The sequence below is a fragment of the Salmo salar genome, chromosome 10 (assembly GCF_965601325.2).
Source record: "Salmo salar chromosome 10, fSalSal1, whole genome shotgun sequence".
Classification (NCBI taxonomy): domain Eukaryota; kingdom Metazoa; phylum Chordata; class Actinopteri; order Salmoniformes; family Salmonidae; genus Salmo; species Salmo salar.
In genome coordinates this window covers 106,260,548-106,281,846 of record NC_138300.1, presented here as the reverse complement: position 1 = coordinate 106,281,846, position 21,299 = coordinate 106,260,548, and the positions used below count along the sequence as shown (strand labels likewise).

The 21,299-nt window shown below is 42.0% G+C and overlaps 1 protein-coding gene across 2 annotated transcripts in view; it reads left to right on the top strand.

Annotated features, from left to right (window-relative positions):
- LOC106561385 (tetraspanin-9) overlaps window positions 1–21,299 on the top strand; it is a 308,158-nt gene that overhangs the window by 16,229 nt on the left and 270,630 nt on the right. For both annotated transcript variants that reach the window (XM_014125280.3, XM_082957325.1), the window contains exon 2: window positions 19,391–19,455. The gene's annotated coding sequence lies outside the window, so the exon portion shown is untranslated. The remainder of the gene's footprint in view (window positions 1–19,390; window positions 19,456–21,299) is intronic.

Sequence of the window (21,299 nt, the reverse complement as noted above, 5' to 3'; positions counted from 1 at the left end):
CAAGGCTTTTACAGGTGCTATCAAACAATGACAGTATTATGAATGGGAAGGCAAGCTGTGTCCTGCTCATACTGAGACATGTTGATATCTTCCTTATCGGCTCAGAATTGCTCTGTTAATTAGTATTTGGTAGATGATGGCAAATACAACATGTCCTATTACCTATAAAGGCTAGAGTTCCTCAGAACTGAGAAAGACTTGACTGGCTGTTACTCTACGATAAGTCATGCTCAGTGCAACCCTACCTCGTAGCAGTGGTAATGTCTAGCTTGTTGACTAATGGGGGAGGATTTCCTGACAGTGAATGTAGACAGTGACAATTGTCTTTGTCTGGGTTTTTGGCAAGCCTTGTCTGGGCTTGGCCCCTGGCTGTTTGAACTGTTATCTGAGATGAGAGCCACCGCTGCTGCATAAAACGGGACTTTTACAAGGCACCTATATAGCACTGGTGAGGTAGTAGATGATTAGACAATACCTTTAAGATCCCTATCAGCTATATGTGCTGTAAACTTTAACATGATTGAAATGGTTGCTTCTCTTGGGAGGAAAAATGCTTTACTTGGAAATGAAGGCCTCATAAGTGCTCTTAATTTTTAAAGGCCACAATCTGAGGGATTGGTTTGGGTCATGTTTTTACAGTAACATAAGGGATGTCTGGTCCTAGTGTTTTCGTAAAGAGACATTTAAAAAAAATCTACTTTATATTCATCATTTCCAGCACTACCCTTAACATCAACATATGTGAAAATGGTGTGTTTCTATGTTGTGTGGAAAAAAGATGTGTGCATCATGTGATTTTAACCAATGTGAGTAGGCATTGCTTACTAATTGTCTACTAATCGGTTGATATAAGCGGAAAGTGTTTCCAATATGTTTTTTACTACAAAACGTAGAAACGTGCCATTTTCACATATGTTGATTTTTGGGGTGGTGCTGGAAATGTTTAATATGAAGTTGAAAGATTTCGAAATGTCCTTATAAAGACTAAAACATTATGGATGACGTGGGAGAGAGTAAAGTGGAAACCCAAATAGAGTTTGGAAGATGAGCAGGCTTCGGAGTTGTAGTACGTATCTGTGAACCTTTATTTAGCAGAGGCATGAAGGAGTATACACAGTCAGGCATGAGGGAGCAATTTCTTTGTGTCGCTTTAGATAACTAGTCTATCTTTATGGAGTGAATATATTATTTAAAAGTGATATTATTAATGTCTAACCCTTGCTGTATTGGGTTGCAATTCAACTTTAATGATTATATCCATACATAACCGATCACTCACTATCCGAAGAGTGTTATATGGAAATGATTTGTTTCAGGAGCTTGCCAGCTAGCTGAAGTCAGTTTGTGACTGGCCTGTGTTTGATGAATTGGCCCCATATCCCCTACAGAACTGATAGAGGCAGGTCTAGGGGTGGATGGATCCATCATACAGGCTTCAGTATTCAGATCCTCTTGGTCAAGAAGTGACATTTTAACTGGCTATGAGGTTTTTAATAATATACTTTTTGAGAAGTACCTCAGCATAATATGATATTTTATGGAGTGTTGATGTCATCATGCTGTGGTGAAATTTAACAATACAAAGTGGAACCTCAAGGCTTCTCATTAGTAGAGACGGAGCCCATATGTGAGACATTGAGAAGGTGTGTGTGTGTGTGTGTGTGTGTGTGATCGTGGGACTACCGGTGTGTGATCATGGGACTACCGCTCATCTGCTGTATGCTCTGACCTCAAGATGATTTAGTCCCTACCTAATGTTCATAGGCTAGTCTGGAGCATCAATCACTTATCACAGACACTCACTGCTCATTGCCTGACAACTCCTACCATTGACCTATGTCTCTCTCTCAGAGAAGGACATTTTCTTAATTATTGTTTCAGGAAAGAGTTGGTTTTCCAGCTGCGACTTGAACACATCTGTACCCCACATCACAGGCACTTATAATGTTAATTTGTGAGTTGCAGTAGCACCACGTAAAGGGTAGGATAAATAATTTGTCAATACAGCATCTATTCCCTGAGCCAGCATAATCTGACCCCTGTCCAATGTGAATGAGTACAGTGAGGGAAAAAAGTATTTGATCCTCTGCTGATTTTATACGTTTTCCCACTGACAAAGAAATGATCAGTCTATAATTTTATTTGAACAGTCTATAGGTTTATTTGAACAGTGAGAGACAGAATAACAACAAAATAATCCAGAAAAACGCATGTCAAAAATGTTATTAAATGATTTGCATTTTAATGAGGGAAATAAGTATTTGACCCCTCTGCAAAACATGACTTAGTACTTAGTGGCAAAACCCTTGTTGGCAATCACAGAGGTCAGATGTTTCTTCTAGTTGGCCACCAGGTTAGCACACATCTCAGGAGGGATTTTGTCCCACTCCTCTTAGCAGATCTTCTCCAAGTCATTAAGGTTTCGAGGCTGACGTTTGGCAACTCGAACCTTCAGCTCCTTCCACAGATTTTCTATGGGATCAAGGTCTGGAGACTGGCTATAGCCACTCCAGGACCTTAATGTGCTTCTTCTTGAGCCACTCCTTTGTTGCCTTGGCCCTGTATTTTGGGTCATTGTCATGCTGGAATACCCATCCACGACCCATTTTCAATGCCCTGGCTGAGGGAAGAAGGTTCTCACCCAAGATTTGATGGTACATGGCCCCATCCATCGTCCCTTTGATGCGGTGAAGTTGTTCTGTCCCCTTAGCAGAAAAACACCCCCAAAGCATAATGTTTCCACCTCCATGTTTGACGGTGGGGATGATGTTCTTGGGGTCATAGGCAGCATTCCTCCTCCTCCAAACACGGCGAGTTGAGTTGATGCCAAAGAGCTCCATTCTGGTCTCATCTGACCACAACACTTTCACCCAGTTGTCCTCTGAATCATTCAGATGTTCATTGGCAAACTTCAGACGGGCATGTATATGTGCTTTCTTGAGCAGGGGGACCTTGCGGGCGCTGCAGGATTTCAGTCCTTCACGGCGTAGTGTGTTACCAATTGTTTTCTTGGTGACTATGGTCCCAGCTGCCTTGAGATCATTGACAAGATCCTCCCGTGTAGTTCTGTGCTGATTCCTCACCGTTCTCATGATCATTGCAACTCCACGAGGTGAGATCTTGCATGGAGCCCCAGGCCGAGGGAGATTGACAGTTGTTTTTTGTTTCTTCCATTTGCGAATAATCGCACCAACTGTTGTCACCTTCTCACCAAGCTGCTTGGCGATGGTCTTGTAGCCCATTCCAGCCTTGTGTAGGTCTACAATCTTGTCCCTGACATCCTTGGAGAGCTCTTTGGTCTTGGCCATGGTGGAGAGTTTGGAATCTGATTGATTGATTGCTTCTGTGGACAGGTGTCTTTTATACAGGTAACAAGCTGAGATTAGGAGCACTCCCTTTAAGAGTGTGCTCCTAATCTCAGTTTTCTGACATGCGTTTTTCTGGATTTTTTTGTTGTTATTCTGTCTCTCACTGTTCAAATAAACCTACCATTAAAATTATAGACTGATCATTTCTTTGTCAGTGGGCAAACGTACAAAATCAGCAGGGGATCAAATACTTTTTTCCCTCACCGTAGCAGGCTAAAGTCTTTAGTAGGCCTAGCAGGGGAATTACACTTATTCCAGACAGAGTTGCTCACATAACCTTTAGTAGTCAGAGCAGGGAACAGTCAGTTCCTGGAAAGAGTTTGTTTTCTTCATCCTCTCTGTTCTCCCATCGCATCTCAGTTCAAATCAGTGTTTGTTTTGTCGTATGCACAGGATACACAGTACAATGAAAAGCTTACTTGCAAGCTCTCCTCTCAACAGTGCAACAACAATAAATATATAAATTAAATTAATAAATTAGTAGATTGTTCTGTTGTTCATTTCTATCCATTTCAGTAGCAACCATGGTAATAATGTAGTAAAAACACCTACTACTAGGAAATATTCTATGACAATATGTAACCTAGTCCCTGAGCCACAGTGTCGGATTTCTGTCAAGTGTGAAGTAGTGGCCTAGCTAACGCTTTTAGTAGGCCTTCCATAACACTTCTGTACAGTGTGAAGTAGTAGCTACTATAAGTGAAGGACCTCAGAGAGTTGTCCCCAGTGTGACTAATGGCAGACAAGGGAAGCTCATTGCCAAGGCACAGCCATCTCTCCCTCAAACTCCCGCCAGGCCTATAATCAAAAGCACCGTTGTGAGCTAGAAGAAAGGCTTGCTGGGCTTCTTGGCTAGGCTACCACACTGTGGCAATTAAACAAGTCGGTAAACATGGACCTCCCTATCGCTATTTCTCTCGACTTCCCCCTGGCTTCCTCACTGTAGACATATAATTCTGAACGCATCTCTTCTTTTTATCAATGTTTTGCAGAAGGAGGTCAGCTAGGCTATGTCTGTAATTTACTGCTGGTTATATGAAGTAATAAACTACTGATTAGATGCTCCTATACCTGTAATTACTACATCATGTATCACTTCCCAGCTCTGACAGGGAAAACTCTTTCCTTTTCATTCTCTGACTTGGAGAGTTTTGTTGATGTAGATGATTATTATTTTTTGCCAATTTGCAGACAGTCTTATCCAGAGCAAATTTAAAGGAGCAATTAGGGTAAAGTGCCTTGCTCATAGGCAAATTGAAATGATTATTTTTCTTCACCTAGTCAACTCAGGGATTTGAACCAGGGACTTTTTGGTTCCTGGCCCAACACGCTTAACCTCTAAGCTAGGCTTAACCGCTGGGCTAGGCTACCTGTCGACCTATGTGATCCTATGACCCCTATTATAATTGTGTCACTGTGCATCATAGATCTCTACCGGAATGGATAGCTGAATCCCTGTTGTTGACTTGTGTAACTCTTCTGAGCACCTACCACAACACAACTCCACACTGCCACCTGCATTCGCAAAATCCTTGTGGTTTTGACTTCAACCATCGTGGTTTTGACTTGAGCCGTCGTGGTTTTGGACTGGTCTGCTCGCTCTGGCGTAAACTATATTTGTCACCGCTTAAATACAGTCATTAGTGCATCTGGAAGCAACAGCCAAGCCTCTTATTTCCCCTGTTGTCTGCCCCAACATCAGATGAGTGACTAGTCATGGGTCATTTGCCTTTCAATCTCACTCTGATTCCCCTGCATTGCATTACTGCAAGTTGAACACAAGCTCAAATCATATTTGGGTTCCAGACTTTTTATTGGTTCACTGAAATTCACAATATGAAGCAAATGGAAGCACTGATTATGATGCTCTAAAGATGCAGTCATGTCAATGCTTTTCCTGGTGTATTGAGTGGATGTCTGTTTGATTTGCCCCCTCGCTCTTCCGTTTTATGACCCTAAAATAGATGTTCTGAATGTCCTCCCCAGTGGTTTCACCAGGGACTATCATTAATGTGGGGCGGCAGCGTAGCCTAGTGGTTAGAGTGTTGGACTAGTAACTGAAAGGTTGCAAGTTTGAATCCCCTAGCTGACATGGTACAAATCTGTTGTTTTGCCCCTGAACAAGGCAGTTAACCCACTGTTCCTAGGCTGTCATTGAAATAAGAATTTGTTCTTAACTGACTTGCCTAGTTAAATAAAGGTAAAATATACATTCCACTCAAACATCTGATCTGGTATGTGAAGCCTCTCTTGTGTGTTTGCCTGTGCACCTCTATTTGTTTTAGCATTATTCCCATCTCTAATATAATTAGTTTGACTCTGTGCTTATCTTAGAGAAAACATAGTGATGCTGCTGGCAGTTCGAGTCAGCAGATCCATTCAGGAGGATATTCCTGACTTAGCACTTCCTCCCTGCTCTGTCATACGAGTGACCTCACATACAGGAAGTAGTGTTCACTGGGCTGCCGAGACACCCAGAACACTGTTGATTTAGCAGATGAACTCCCATTTAGCCATGTTCTTCTCAGAGATTTTGGTTGAACTATTTATGTTTTCCTCATTAATCTGACACTTCATTTGCATGCAAATGAGCTGTTTGGTTTGTTTCATGTTGCTATAAAATTGTAAGAGTTGTTTTGAAAAGGCATTTTGATTCTTTATCCTCTCCCTCACAAATAACATAAATATTAGGAAATGTGCCTTGAAAAGAAAGGATTAGCCTAATTCCAGTTAGCCTAATTAAATGACTGGAAGGATATTGTATGACAGTTTGTACTATCTAACTGTGAGCTTGCTCTGTTAGCATCCACCACTGCAGTTTCCCCATCACTGCACTCCAGCCATGAATTATACTGTTCATCCAGATGGAAGAGTGCCCTCTACAGGCCCTCCAAATTCACACGCAGCAGCAGTCCTCATCTCTTATCTAAATACAAAGCTGGCTGGGCCCTGTTTGCAGTGGTAACCATGAGCAGGGCAGGCTGGTACTGTACTAAGGGTGCTGCAGTGCTGACCGACCGAAACATTTAACATTTCAGTCACAATTTGTAAAGGGAGGATAATAAAGGGTTCAAATACATTGCAATGGCCATTTTAATGTGGACCTTATCATTATTTTGTCCTTACATAATGCAACTAAACAAAGTCAAACATTTCCTGCAAGCTAGCTACATTTAATGGATTTCTAAAAGTTCACAGGAAGGAAACGACCATCAGCATTTCCTATACAAATATATACAAATCCTGGAATCTTATTTTTGCTATTGTAACGCTTGGACGTCGTGGGTGTAGAGTCAGGCGCAGGAGACAGAAAAATGTTTGGTACAATATATTTAATAAGTACCGAAAAAGAGAAAATATGCCCAAACACAAAAGGGCAAAACAAAACCCAAAGTCCAATAACACAATCCACTACACAAACACAGTGAAAACCCGTAACAAGCCCACACACAGAACAGGTGGAGAGGCGGGCTTAAATAACACCACTAATTACCTAATAGAACACAGGTGCAACTAATAAAGACATGACTAACAGAAAAACGAAAAGGGTATCGATGGCAGCTAGTAGGCCGGTGACGACGACCGCCGAGCGCCACCCGAACAGGGAGAGGAACCACCCTTGGCAGTAGTCGTGACAGCTATTTTGTGAAGGTGAGATTCAGGGATTTTTCATGATTGAAAGCAATAGGCCAGGATGATGGCCTTTTGAATTTCTAGATATTTCTGCACATTTCTGCACAAGGGGTTTCTCCACTGAAGCCTGCTGTAACGCCCTGGCCATAGAGAGGGGTTTTTGTTCTTTATTTTGGTTAGGCCAGGGTGTTACATTGGGTGGGCGTTCTATGTTCATTTTTCTGTGTTTTTGTATTTCTTTGTTTTGGGCCGTGTGTGGCTCCCAATCAGGCACAGCTGTAGTTCGTTGTTGCTGATTGGGAGTCACATATAAGGAGCCTGTTTTTCCTTTGGGTTTTGTGGTGGATTGTTTCTGTTTAGTGTCTTGCACCTGACAGTACTGGTTGGCTGTCGGTTTTGTTGTATCGTGTTCGTTCGTAAATTAAAACTCAAGATGAACACTAACTCCGCTGCACCTTGGTCTACTTCCACAGACAGCCGTTACACCTGCAGACCATGATACGTCCTTGCCACTTCGCAAACCAGAGCCATGTACTATTCTCACTCAAACTAGCAGGCAAATTGTCAAGCTTCTTTGAAGTGTTAAAATTATTGGCTAAAATAACAACATTGTGTCAATACGCAGAGAAATGTTACGTTGATAAAGTCCTCGGACCATTGCAGAAATCCATACATTCTAGAGTGACCTGTTAGTGTTGGTGTTTGTTTACGGTCATGAGGTCCTTGTCCTCTTTTCCAGGGACTGCCTCTCCTCAGCTGAGATGACGCAGACGTGTTGACCCATTAACCCCTTCCCTCCCTCTCTCTTTGTCCCCCTCTAAATCCACCACCCGGGGGTGGCAGCGGGGGTTGTTTGGTGCTGCTACAACACATTCACACATTTTGAGGGGTCCCCACTTAACAAGTAAATGGGGTTGAACCCACGCATGCTGCGTAGCCTGCTGTATGCTTGCTTAGCTCGCACTGAGAGTCGAGCTAGGCCTGAACTCTGGAACTAAATTGCACACCAGGAAAGTGGCTGAATACACCCATTGTCTGGGCCACTGGGTAAAGTTTGGGTTTGAAGGGTTTGATCCCATTTAAGACCATTAGAAAACATTGGCCAATTCATGAAATGGAAAGCAATGGAAAAAACAGTCCAGAGAGGATGCCAGTGGTTTCTGCCCCAAACTGTGAGGATAAATCAGAATCCATGAGAGTGTTCGCCGAGGCGTTTCCATGAGTATTGTTCTTCTTCTAGAGACTGTGGTTGAGAATGATGTACCATGTGCAGATGTGACCACAGGACAGACATGGACACAGACACAGGGCACAGTCACCCTAGTCATAGACTGTTCTCTCTGCTACCACACGGCAAGCAGTACCAGACCGCCAAGTCTAGGTCCAAAAGGCTCCTTAACAGCTTCTACCTCCAAGCCATAAGACTGCTGAACAATTCATCAAATGGCCACCCGGACTATTTACATTGAACCCCCCCCCCCCATCCTCAGTGCAGCTGTGGGACTGGGTATGGGTCTTGGAGTGCTGGCTTTCCCAACAGACATGGGAACTGCCACAGACCGGCTCAGTCAACTCATTGGATGCTACACAGGCACATGGCATGAGGCAGGACCAAGTCATTTTAGTATGTGGTACACCGTTTTACAAACTAAAGTTCACTAAATAACACACACAACTTGGTAATGGCCAGTGTCACTGCATTTGAATGGTTAGCTACTGATCAGGAAATACTGTCACAGCTAGACATACAGTAATTGGGCTGCTGGATAGCCAGACTAACTACATATCAGAGGTAGCTTTACTCTCATCGTGGCTGTACGTCGGCCTTTTGAAAGATGATTACATAGAAATAGAATGAATTAGTGGGTGCATAATTTAATTTTTTTCTCAATTTTTTTTTCTTTTCCTATACTGGTACACATAAAAGTAAGGTAATTTTAAAGTGTCCTTCAGCATCACTGAGACATCATGCCAATTATTGGCAATGGCTCTTTTTCAATAAATCTGTTATTCATAGGTGGATATTAATACCTGAGAAGCAGTTCAAGTGGAGAAGATGTTTAGCTTCAGTGTGTGTGATTTATTTAAAAAAAATTGTGTGCAAATTTCTGAACTGATGTTGACCCAAAAATGAGTGTTTCAAATGATATCACTTCAAAGATTATATATCATCATCATTTTGTTCTTTATCAGGTAATTTTCAGATGAGGAATGTCAAGTGATTTGCAGTAAATGCTTGATATCAAATCAATAAGAATGGACTACTTTCTGAAAATGAACTGAAGATATGAATCATCTCATGACTGATTTAATTACTGCATTATGGAAGCCAATTTAGGATCTAAAGGTAATGATATTTCTATGAGGACACACACTGTACGTGTCACTATATGTATGTTGTACGTAGAAAGGGACAGTATGGTGTTATATGGGGGCTAAGCACCACACACTGGCCTTGTACCAACCCAGTTTCCAGTGCTGAATGAGGTTATTCTTAAGATTGAGTTTATGGTTTTGTGGCCCAGTCTGGCTTTTTGGTAGTGTCATTATCTGTCTCTGAAGTAAAATCTGATTGAGGCCTGTGTTTCATACACTGTCCAAAGTGGTAATTAATAATGTGGCTCTCGTCAAGAGGATTATTATATAGTACCTATTCTAAAAGAGCAATTTAGAAATGAGGACTTATATTATCCAGAAACAAGAGAAAGAACAGACAACACAAGTTTCTTGGTTCTAATAGTTGTCAATGTAAAGTGGTATTTAATTGACTGTGCCCTAATGGCAACGTCTGTAACGGCTGTCGTATAGAGGGGACCAAGGCGCAGCGTGTTGAGTGCTCATAATTACTGTTTATTAAACTCAGAACACTAAAGAAAATAACAAAGAGAAAACGATCAGCCAACAGTTCTGTCAGGTACTGAAGACTACACAGAACACAACTAAACAGAATACAACTGCCCACAAACACAATAGAAAAAAAAAAAGAAATATGATCTCCAATTAGAGACAACGCGAACCAGCTGCCTCTAATTGGAGATCACCCCAAAAAACTCCAACATAGAAATAGAAAACATAGAAAAACCACCCAAAACACCCCCTGTCACGCCCTGAACTACTCTACTATAGAAAATGACATCTTACTAGGGTCAGGACGTGACAACGTCTAACATGCTCAGTTCTTAGCTTCAGACTGTGTGAATTGAATGTTTAAATGCACCTTGCCAAGGGGACAGGACCAATGTGAATCACAGACAGAGGTAGTCTACTCTATCTCTGCATGTGTTTCTCAGTCAAATCCATCCAAATCAATCAATCCAAATGGATTAGTCACGTGCTTGGTAAACAACAGGTGTAGACTAACAGTGAAATGGTTACTTACTGGCCCTTTGCAACAATGTAGAGAAACATTGAAAAATTATAGAGAAAAAAAAAGAATAAATCGAGGAATAAATCCACGTCACAATACTTTGTCTTGTTGTTCACATTGTGATTGACCCTGCAGCTAAACCTTTAATTCATGAATGGAGCCTAACTAACTCCATATGAAGGCTCTCTTCTCCCTCCCTCTTTATATCTACCCAGTGTAAAACTTTTCGGAATCAATGATTTGTATTAGCCGAGATGGAAAAACCTCGGATTTCCCACTGGATACTTCCGGATTTTGGCAATGAGGCCCCGTATCTACTTCCCCAGAGTCAGATAAACTTGTGGATACCATTGTTTTGTCTCAGTCCAGTGTGAAGGACGTTATAAGATGTTTCTCGAGTCAACTAACTAGCGTTATCATTGCGCTAGCACTAGTTAGTGTTGGCTATGGGTACATAACACTGGTATCCACTAGTTCATATGAATCTGGGGAAGTAGATAAAGGGCCTCATTGCCAAAATCCTGAAGTGTCCCTTTAAGCTATGCTTCTCAGTTGCCAGTGTGCAAGGAAAGCAGCTGGGACAGGGTAGTGCGGTTGTGGGGAGAGATTGTCAGTGTGTGTGTGTGTGTGCATGTGTAGCTGGGATAAACTGTGTCAGTCAGGAAAGGATCTCATCATTCACTTTTAGGACTGGGACAGGACTATGAGACTTAGTACACTGCTGCTTCTGCTACTGCAGGAGAGGACAGGAGCTCTCAGACCATGCAAGAGGAACACTGATGTGGGCAGCTGACAAAAGTAGCTGGTGCATCATACACAGGCTGCTTCTAGTTGTGTGTAAATCTTAATCCATAATTTGCTAATAATTTTGTATTCATTGAAATTATGTAAAATTTACAAGTCAAGAAGCAATTGACTTGACTAGCACTTGCAGATAGTGAACTATATTTTTTGCATTGTGTTTTTGTGTTTACCGATCATGTTGCGTATACAGTATGTGATTTATATTGCTTGATTAACAGTAGTATTGGCAGAAATGTACCCAATTAGGCAAAAGTGTGTTTAATAACCTGGTTAAATATTAAGTAATCGTTACTGCACCAAATGCAACTGTTTTTCTTGGAAAGTATCTGTTTAATTATTATTATTGGAGGACCAAAAAAAGCCGATACTGATTAATCGGCCAATTTATTATTATTTTTTTTAACAATGTATTTGTACTAATGACAATTACAATAATACTGAATGAACACTTATTTTAACTTAATATAATACATCAATAAAATCAATTTAGCCTCAAATAAATAATGAAACATGTTCAATTTGGTTTAAATAATGCAAAAACAAAGTGTTGGAGAAGAAAGTAAAAGTGCAATTTGTGCCATGTAAGAAAGCTAACGTTTAAGTTCCTTGCTCAGAACATGAGAACATATGAAAGCTGGTGGTTCCTTTTAACATGAGTCTTCAATATTCCCAGGTAAGAAGTTTTAGGTTGTAGTTATTATAGGAATTATAGGACTATTTCTCTCTATATGATTTGTATTTCATATACCTTTGACGATTGGATATTCTTATAGGCACTTTAGTATTGCCAGTGTAACAGTATAGCTTCCGTCCCTCTCCTCGCTCCTACCTGGGCTCGAACCAGGAACACATTGACAACAGCCACCCTCGAAGCAGTGTTACCCATGTAGAGCAAGGGGAACAACTACTCCAAGTCTCAGAGCAAGTGACGTTTGAAACGCTATTAGCGCGCACCCGGCTAACTAGCTAGCCATTTCACATCGGTTACACCAGCCTAATCTTGGGAGTTGATAGGCTTGAAGTCATAAACAGCGCAATGCTTGAAGCTCAGCGAAGAGCTGCTGGCAAAACGCACGAAAGTGCTGTTTGAATGAATGCTTACGAGCCTGCTGCTGCCTACCACCGCTCAGTCAGACTGCTCTATCAAATCATAGACTTAATTATAATATAATAAACACATAGAAATAACAGTCTTAGGTCATTAATATGGTCGAATCCGGAAACTATCATCTCGAAAACAAAACGTTTTTCCTTTCAGTGAAATACGGAACCGTTCCGTATTTTATCTAACGGGTGGCATCCCTAAGTCTAAATATTCCTGTTACATTGCACAACCTTCAATGTTATGTCATAGTTATGTAAAATTCTGGCAAATTAGTTCGCAACGAGCCAGGCAGCCTAAACTGTTGCATATACCCTGACTCTGCGTGCAATGAACGCAAGAGAAGTGACACAATTTCACCTGGTTAATATTGCCTGCTAACCTGGATTTCTTTTAGCTAAATATGCAGGTTTAAAAATATATACTTCTGTGTATTGATTTTAAGAAAGGCATTGATGTTTATGGTTAGGTACACGTTGGAGCAACGTGTACCTAAGCGATTATATGCAACGCAGGACAGGCTAAATAAACTAGTAATGTCATCAGCCATGTGTAGTTAACTAGTGATTATGATTGATTGATTGTTTTTTATAAGATAAGTTTAATGCTAGCTAGCAACTTACCTTGTCTTCTTACTGCATTCACGTAACAGGCAGGCTCCTCGTGGAGTGCAATGTAAAGCAGGTGGTTAGAGCGTTGGACTAGTTAACCGTAAGGTTGCAAGATTGAATCCCCGAGCTGACAAGGTAAAAATCTGTCGTTCTGCCCCTGAACAAGGCCGTTAACACACCGTTCCTAGGCCGTCATTGAAAATAAGAATGTGTTCTTAACTGACTTGCCTAGTTAAACAAAGGTGTAAAAAAAAAAAGATTTGGCCAAATCGGTGTCCAAAAATACCGATTTCCGATTCTTACGAAAACTTGAAATCGGCCCTAATTAATCGGTCGACCTCTACTTTTAATGCTTAAGTTGTTTATAACTGATCTGAAATATTCTGCACTGTTAATGGGCTCCCGAGTGGCGCAGCGTTCTATGGCACTGCATCTCAGTGTAAGAGGCGTCACTACAGTCCCTGGTTTGAATCCAGGCTAAATCACATCTGGCCGTGATTGGGAGTCCCATAGGGCGGTACACAATTGGCCCAGCATCATTCAGGTTTGGCCGGGGTAGGCCGTCATTGTAAATAAGAATTTGTTCTTAACTGACTTCCTTAAATAAAAATAAATAATGCACAGATGGCCTAATTATTGTGTAATTAGTGTGTAATAAATTCTGAACCCATGCTGTCCACGCTGCCTAGGTGGCCCCTGTCGGTCCCTCTCTCATAGGTTATAGACAGACCAATGGGATGACTGGACTATATGAAAACACGGACATACTGTAGGTATTGTAACGACATTGTCATATTTGATATACAATGCACATGGCCATCTGCGCTGTGACAAGCTCAGTATGCAAAGTGCTTTAGCTAGTAGCTTTATAGAGTAAAATGTTATTATTGTGGAATAAGGCACATAGGTATGCGTTCCGCTGCTGACACTGTAATGTATCAGGGCCTTGTAGTGATTTCAGAATTGCCAGATATGTCTTGGGGATCGTCCAAATGTGTCCGTTGCCATAAGCTCTGAATAGACCTCTCTGATTTAATCACCTGTAGTTTCTGGGATAGACCTTCAGGGCTCTCAGCACCTCTCTTGCTCTTTATTAAAGTGCTTGCCATTTTTAAGATGTGCACTCCAAATCCACTTTCATGTTACTTTTCTAGTGTATAATACAGTGAATGATGGCTGCAATTTCTTTTCCACTTGTGCGACGTAACCTGTCCCTCCAAATGATATCAGCAATGCAGGGTCACGCCAAATAAAATGCCTCCAGTCAAGACAGGTGCACAGTATATCACTGTTTTAAGGAACAAAACACATGGCTCTGCTTTTGACATTACCATATTTCAGCATCTCAGTTTCTGATGATCTGACATTGGGATGCCTGTGCTGCAAGTGTGTGTGTGTGTACACACACACACACACCACCGTTCAAAAGTTTGGGGTCACTTAGAAATATCCTTGTTTTTCAAATATATATATATTTTTTGTCCATTTTAAAATAACATCAAATTGATCAGAAATACAGTGTAGACATTGCTAATGTTGTAAAATTGCAAAATGATTTTCTAATGATCAATTAGCCTTTTCAAATGATACACTTGGATTAGCTAACACAACGTGCCATTGGAAAACAGGAGTGATGGTTGCTGATAATGGGCCTCTGTACGCCTATGTAGAGATTCCATTAAAACAAAATCAGCCGTTTCCAGCTACAATAGTCGTTTACAACATTAACAATGCCTACACTGTACTTCTGATCAATTTGATGTTATTTTAATGGACAAAAAATGTGCTTTTCTTTCAAAAACAAGGACATTTAAGTGACCCCAAACTTTTGAACAGTATTGTATGTACAGTGGGGAGAACAAGTATTTGATACACTGCCGATTTTGCAGGTTTTCCTACTTACAAAGCATGTAGAGGTCTGTAATTTCTATCATAGGTACACTTCAACTGTGAGAGACGGAATCTAAAACAAAAATCCAAAAAATCACATTGTATGATTTTTAAGTAATTAATTTGCATTTTATTGCGTGACATAAGTATTTGATACATCAGAAAAGCAGAACTTAATATTTGGTACAGTAACCTTTGTTTGCAATTACAGAGATCATACGTTTCCTGTAGTTCTTGACCAGGTTTGCACACACTGCAGCAGGGATTTTGGCCCACTCCTCCATACAGACCTTCTCCAGATCCTTCAGGTTTCGGGGCTGTCGCTGGGCAATACGGACTTTCAGCTCCCTCCAAAGATTTTCTATTGGGTTCAGGTCTGGAGACTGGCTAGGCCACTCCAGGACCTTGAGATGCTTCTTACGGAGCCACTCCTTAGTTGCACTGGCTGTGTGTTTCGGGTCGTTGTCATGCTGGAAGACCCAGCCACGACCCATCTTCAATGCTCTTACTGAGGGAAGGAGGTTGTTGGCCAAGATCTCGCGACACATGGCCCCATCCATCCTCCCCTCAATACGGTGCAGTCGTCCTGTCCCCTTTGCAGAAAAGCATCCCCAAAGAATGATGTTTCCACCTCCATACTTCACGGTTGGGATGGTATTCTTGGGGTTGTACTCATCCTTCTTCTTCCTCCAAACACGGCGAGTGGAGTTTAGACCAAAAAGCTCTATTTTTGTCTCGTCAGGCCACATGACCTTCTCCCATTCCTCCTCTGGATCATCCAGATGGTCATTGGCAAACTTCAGATGGGCCTGGACATGTGCTGGCTTGAGCAGGGGGACCTTGCGTGCGCTGCAGGATTTTAATCCATGACGGCGTAGTGTGTTACTAATGGTTTTCTTTGAGACTGTGGTCCCAGCTCTCTTCAGGTCATTGACCAGGTCCTGCCATGTAGTTCTGGGCTGATCCCTCACCTTCCTCATGATCATTGATGCCCCACGAGGTGAGATCTTGCATGGAGCCCCAGACCGAGGGTGATTGACCGTCATCTTGAACTTCTTCCATTTTCTAATAATTGCGCCAACAGTTGTTGCCTTCTCACCAAGTTGCTTGCCTATTGTCCTGTAGCCCATCCCCGCCTTGTGCAGGTCTACAATTTTATCCCTGATGTCCTTACACAGCTCTCTGGTCATGGCAATTGTGGAGAGGTTGGAGTCTGTTTGGTTGAGTGTGTGGACAGGTGTCTTTTATACAGGTAACAAGTTCAAACAGGTGCAGTTAATACAGGTAATGAGTGGAGAACAGGAGGGCTTCTTAAAGAAAAACTAACAGGTCTGTGAGAGCCGGAATTCTTACTGGTTGGTAGGTGATCAAATACTTATGTCATGCAATAAAATGCTAATTAATTACTTAAAAATCATACAATGTGATTTTCTGGATTTTTATTTTAGATTCCGTCTCTTACAGTTGAAGTGTACCTATGATAAAAATTACAGACCTCTACATGCTTTGTAAGTAGGAAAACCTGCAAAATCGGCAGTGTATCAAATACTTGTTCTCCCCACTGTATAGATAGTGTTTGTCTTTTACAAATGCTGTTTTCCTGTTGGAACATGGAGCCCGTGGAGGCTGCTCCTCAGAGGGGTGAATGGCCGGCCACACTACATGACTGGCCTGGCTCCAGCTTTCTCTGAGTATAATTACAGCGTTAGCAACTTGAGGCATCGCTGGACCGCACTGCACCACACACACACACACAAGCACTCCTACACTGCTGCCCGCCTGTCTGATCGTATGCATGTACACACACACACACACACACACACACACACACACACACACACACACTCTGCAATAACTTCTGCAAAATACGTGTAAGTGATCAATAACATTTGATTTGATTGAGGCCAAACGTAGGGCTGATTGCTTTGCCAAGGAGGAGAGGGGAAGGAGGCGGAAAAGGGGAGGGGAGTACCAGGGTATCTGCCAGGGACACCAGGGCTCTTCTCTCTTTCTCCAAAGCTACCATCCCAGAGTGGGGAATTAAAAAACCTAAGGGGGAATACACCACAGACCTGGCAACTCGCTCTTATTAGAGGCAGCAGCCATTCTGGCTCACATTGGATTTACTGTATAGAATCATCGCCCTTCCTGACTGTTTAATGTAAAATATGAAATATTTGTTTCCTTTTTAATAGGCCACCCCTGGTGTTCATTCTCAGTGTGTAGGATGTTTAATAGGCCACCCCTGGTGGTCATACTCAGTGTGTAGGATGTTTAATAGGCCAGGCCTGGTGGTCATTCTCAGTGTGTAGGATGTTTAATAGGCCAGGGTTGGTGGTCATACTCAGTGTGTAGGATGTTTAATAGGCCAGGGTTGGTGGTCATACTCAGTGTGTAGGATGTTTAATAGGCCAGGCCTGGTGGTCATTCTCAGTGTGTAGGATGTTTAATAGGCCAGGCCTGGTGGTCATTCTCAGTGTGTAGGATGTTTAATAGGCCAGGGTTGGTGGTCATACTCAGTGTTTAGGATGTTTTAATAGGCCAGGCCTGGTGGTCATACTCAGTGTGTAGTATGTTTAATAGGCCAGGCCTGGTGGTCATTCTCAGTGTGTAGGATGTTTAATAGGCCAGGCCTGGTGGTCATACTCAGTGTGTAGTATGTTTAATAGGCCAGGCCTGGTGGTCATTCTCAGTGTGTAGGATGTTTAATAGGCCAGGCCTGGTGGTCATACTCAGTGTGTAGGCTGTGAGAATGTACAGATGGAGTAATTATAACACATTTTGGGAAAGACTAGCTCAACCTGCTAAATGAAATCAGATGTATTGTGAAAAGCTTTCAGTCTCGTTATTAACACCCCCAAGCATGCCGTTTTTAAGCTCTGTCATCTGTTGAAGATTTTATGAAAAGGTACAAAGGTCAGCAAATGAAGGAAAATGCATTGAGGTGATTTGTTCCTTTTCTTTGTCGGCACACCTGCTATTCTTTGAGTGTCGTATAAGATCTCTTCTCCTTTGATTATCCTTGAGATCTGATATCAAAGATGGTATTATCTCTCAAAAAGGTGAGATTCTGTCTCTATCCCCTGTGCTCGTACATGGGCGTCTTAAAGGGACATTTCACTTTTTTGAAGTTAAGCTTATTTTCCATTAACCAATAATGATAAATACTAGCCAGGAGATTCTGGATGTTGCCAAGGAACCATCTATCCCATTTAAAAACAATTGGGAGGAAACAACAACAAAAAATTGAACTTTCCCTTTAAGGATTCACAGGAGAACAGCAATATGAAGCATTGGAGTGTGAAGTCTGGTTTCCCAGAATGTAGGAAACACTTGGATCAGGGGGAGATTCGAGGAAGAAAGAAAAATACAAATTGCCAGTTCATTGCCATCTTTAACTTATGTTTCACAGGCTTATTTATGGTTTGAGAGGCACAACAAAACAAAAACTAATGACATGTTGACTTTACATTTGCTTTTTTATTGAAAACAAAATAGAATGTCTCTCTTAAAAATGTCACTTCCTCAGTTATTGTTTCTATTTATTACCTCCCTCCCTTTGCACCCTCCACTCATCAATGGGAACTGAGTGGGACTGTGGCTGGAAGCAGAGCACCCAGGCCCTGACTGGTCTGCCTGTAATTGAATGAGTGTCGTGTGAGAGAAAAGCTCCACAAGAAAGAGTGAGAGAACGGCTGAGCAGCTGGCCTGCTGTTAACTAGGAAAATGGAGGAAGATGCCGCTCAGACCTGCACGGCCTAATGCAGCATGAGATCATGGAATAGACTGGAAGCTCTCGCTCCACTCACTGTCAACCTGCATTCTTTCCACTTAGACACTCACTGACTCATTCTAACCTCTGGTCTGATAGATTTGGCATGCCCATTACCCAGAAAAGGATGACATCTCTGCTCGGTAGCTTATTAATCATGGCTAGAATAGCTTCTTGAGTGTTTAAATGCACCCATAAGACATTTTGTCCATTTGATCATGGGATGGCTATTGTATGTCCAAAGACCCAAAATAGACAGCGGTTCACTGTACTAAGTGTCTGTTCTGCCATTTTCATTGACTCAATTCACTCCAAAGAGAATACGATGTTCATCACAAGTGCATTGCCTCTTGTACTGCTTTCCACTGTATCATTCCCATGTGTTGGTGGTTCAATAACATGTTAACAATTGCCATCTGCCTGTAGAGGTTTTTAAAGGTGAATACAGACACACACACATACATACATAAACAGATGTGCAGCAGACAATCACACGCACAGGCAGAGGAGCAGTTGACTTCGTTTACCAATTTAGAGTTGTGTGTGTCAGGCTAAATATTGTTTTCTGTAATCTCCCAGTCCTTTAATGGCCCCTGAATGACATTTGCCACTTGGCTGCACTCTCTCTCATTCACAAAACACACAGCCTACCTTCACATTATCTGTAGACTCCATTCTGGCTTCTACAAAACGTCTACCCACAAATAACCCTTCATTGCTGTGTGCCTGTTCTTTACAGTAGCTGTATGTGGTTTGTACTTTAAAATGTCCTGCATCCATCTTGTATTTCATCAAGAGTCAGCTTGAAGTTCAGGCCCTGTTTTTTTCTCTTTTGTTTGACAGGCTGTTCCATTACAGCCAGTGGTCTCACTGCTTCTGTTCTGTTCGCCTCCACCACATCTAAGCCGGTAAGACATGACATCACCTTTTAAATTACTTCATTTCTTCCAGTCGCGTGATGGACTGTTTCTTTGTACCCCATCAAACTTGAATAATTTGTTTGTTTTATCATTTCAGTATTTAGGTCATTTTATTAACCAATAATGACAACATTAATAAAATCTACCATACTTAGTTTTTACATTTGACTTTGTTTTAAATGTCATCCATGAGCTAAATACCGCTTGGCTTCCCCAAAGACAAGGAACTATAAAATCAGATGTATGGCTTATTAATCTGGTCAGGTTTAGGTATCCTCCTGTTTTTCATGATTAATTATGTCATTATATGGTGGAAAATACCTACCTGATTTGATTCCCTACTGCTTTAGGACAATTTATACACACTCTATTAGGAGGGAAAACCCTTTCGGGTATTTTGGGTAGTTTACACAAAGGCTGATAATGGGCCTAACAGGAAGTACACTCCTGGGGGTAAATTAGAGGCTACCCAGAGAGGGTTGCTCACTGCTAGGGTATAGGGCCTGCTTCCTGTCTGGCTGACTCCAAGGCCCTGGGTCGATGGCAACAGGAAAGACCCCCCCCCCTCCCCACACCACCCTAGTCGGCTCTGAGTTTTCCCAGTTTCCCCAGCATCACAGGGCCAAGGCCTGACCTCCAGGCAACTATGTGCACCAGGAAAGTGTTCTGTTCCCGGCACAGTCTCAGTGGTGTAGTAATTAATATTGCCCCAAGAGGACAGGAGGCACACATGGAAACACCCTGGGAAGCCCAGACGGGGTCCTAAATGTACCAAATGGCAGCAGAAACAATTTGCAGAATGCACTCAACACATTCAACCTGCTCTGCCCCCATATGACAAAGTTCATGAAGGTTAAATGTAATAAGTTACATTTGGGGAGTCTTTATAAGTAAGACTTACTGTATATTATCTCAAGCTTTAAGGCTTTCTCCCCAGTCTTAGTTCATGTCTGAGTTAGCTGATCTGACAAAAATAAGAAAGAACTTGAGGTTCAGGAGCTCCAATTAAAACTAGGTACATCCAATGATGAGTATAAACCCTGGATTGCTGATGCTATTTGTTGGCCATTGAGTGGCTTTGAAGCTACCGGTCGGCCATGTTGGTACTCCCCAGTAGGAGCAGTCCTCCACGGGAATTAATGGAATTCTACAATATTTCAATGAAATGTTTCAAGGACAAAATGACATGTATTTAAGTATTTTGGGGGTTTGTAGTGGGGACAGTAATACTTGTTTTTATTCATGTTTAGCTAACATGAATATCATTTTAAAGTATGCATTAAGGTGTCTGTAAAATAATAAACGTGTCAAAAACGAATGTGGACATTAATAAATGCATTCCTATAGCTTCCAAAATCTTTTTTACACTGGAGGACGAGTACCAAGATGGCTGCGTGGTGGCTTCAGTACATGCCTCCTGTCAGTCATCCAGGGTTTATATACATCGTTGGGTACACCAGTTGCCAGCACAAACTGTGAAACCAGGGTGGAGAGCAGAAGAATAATTCATTCTGGGACTCGCTGACCACAAACGAAGTGCCCCGTCAGCAATAACCAACAATAATTCCCACCAGCGCAAGCAAACTTTGGCCCAGAGAATCCCAGTGATTTCTTTAACTGAACTTTGAGCCTGTGAGCCCCCGCTTGGTATGCTGTTCAGGCTGACTTGCCTGAGAGAGAGAGGCTGTGTACAGCAGTACTGCCCAGTGCCCAGTACAGCAGTGACCTCTGGCAGCTAGTTTCCATGCTGCAGTGTTCCCTATTGGCCACTCAGTAGCGTAGCAACATCCGCTACATTCGTTAGCCCTGTGAAAAGGGGGTTGCCCATAGGG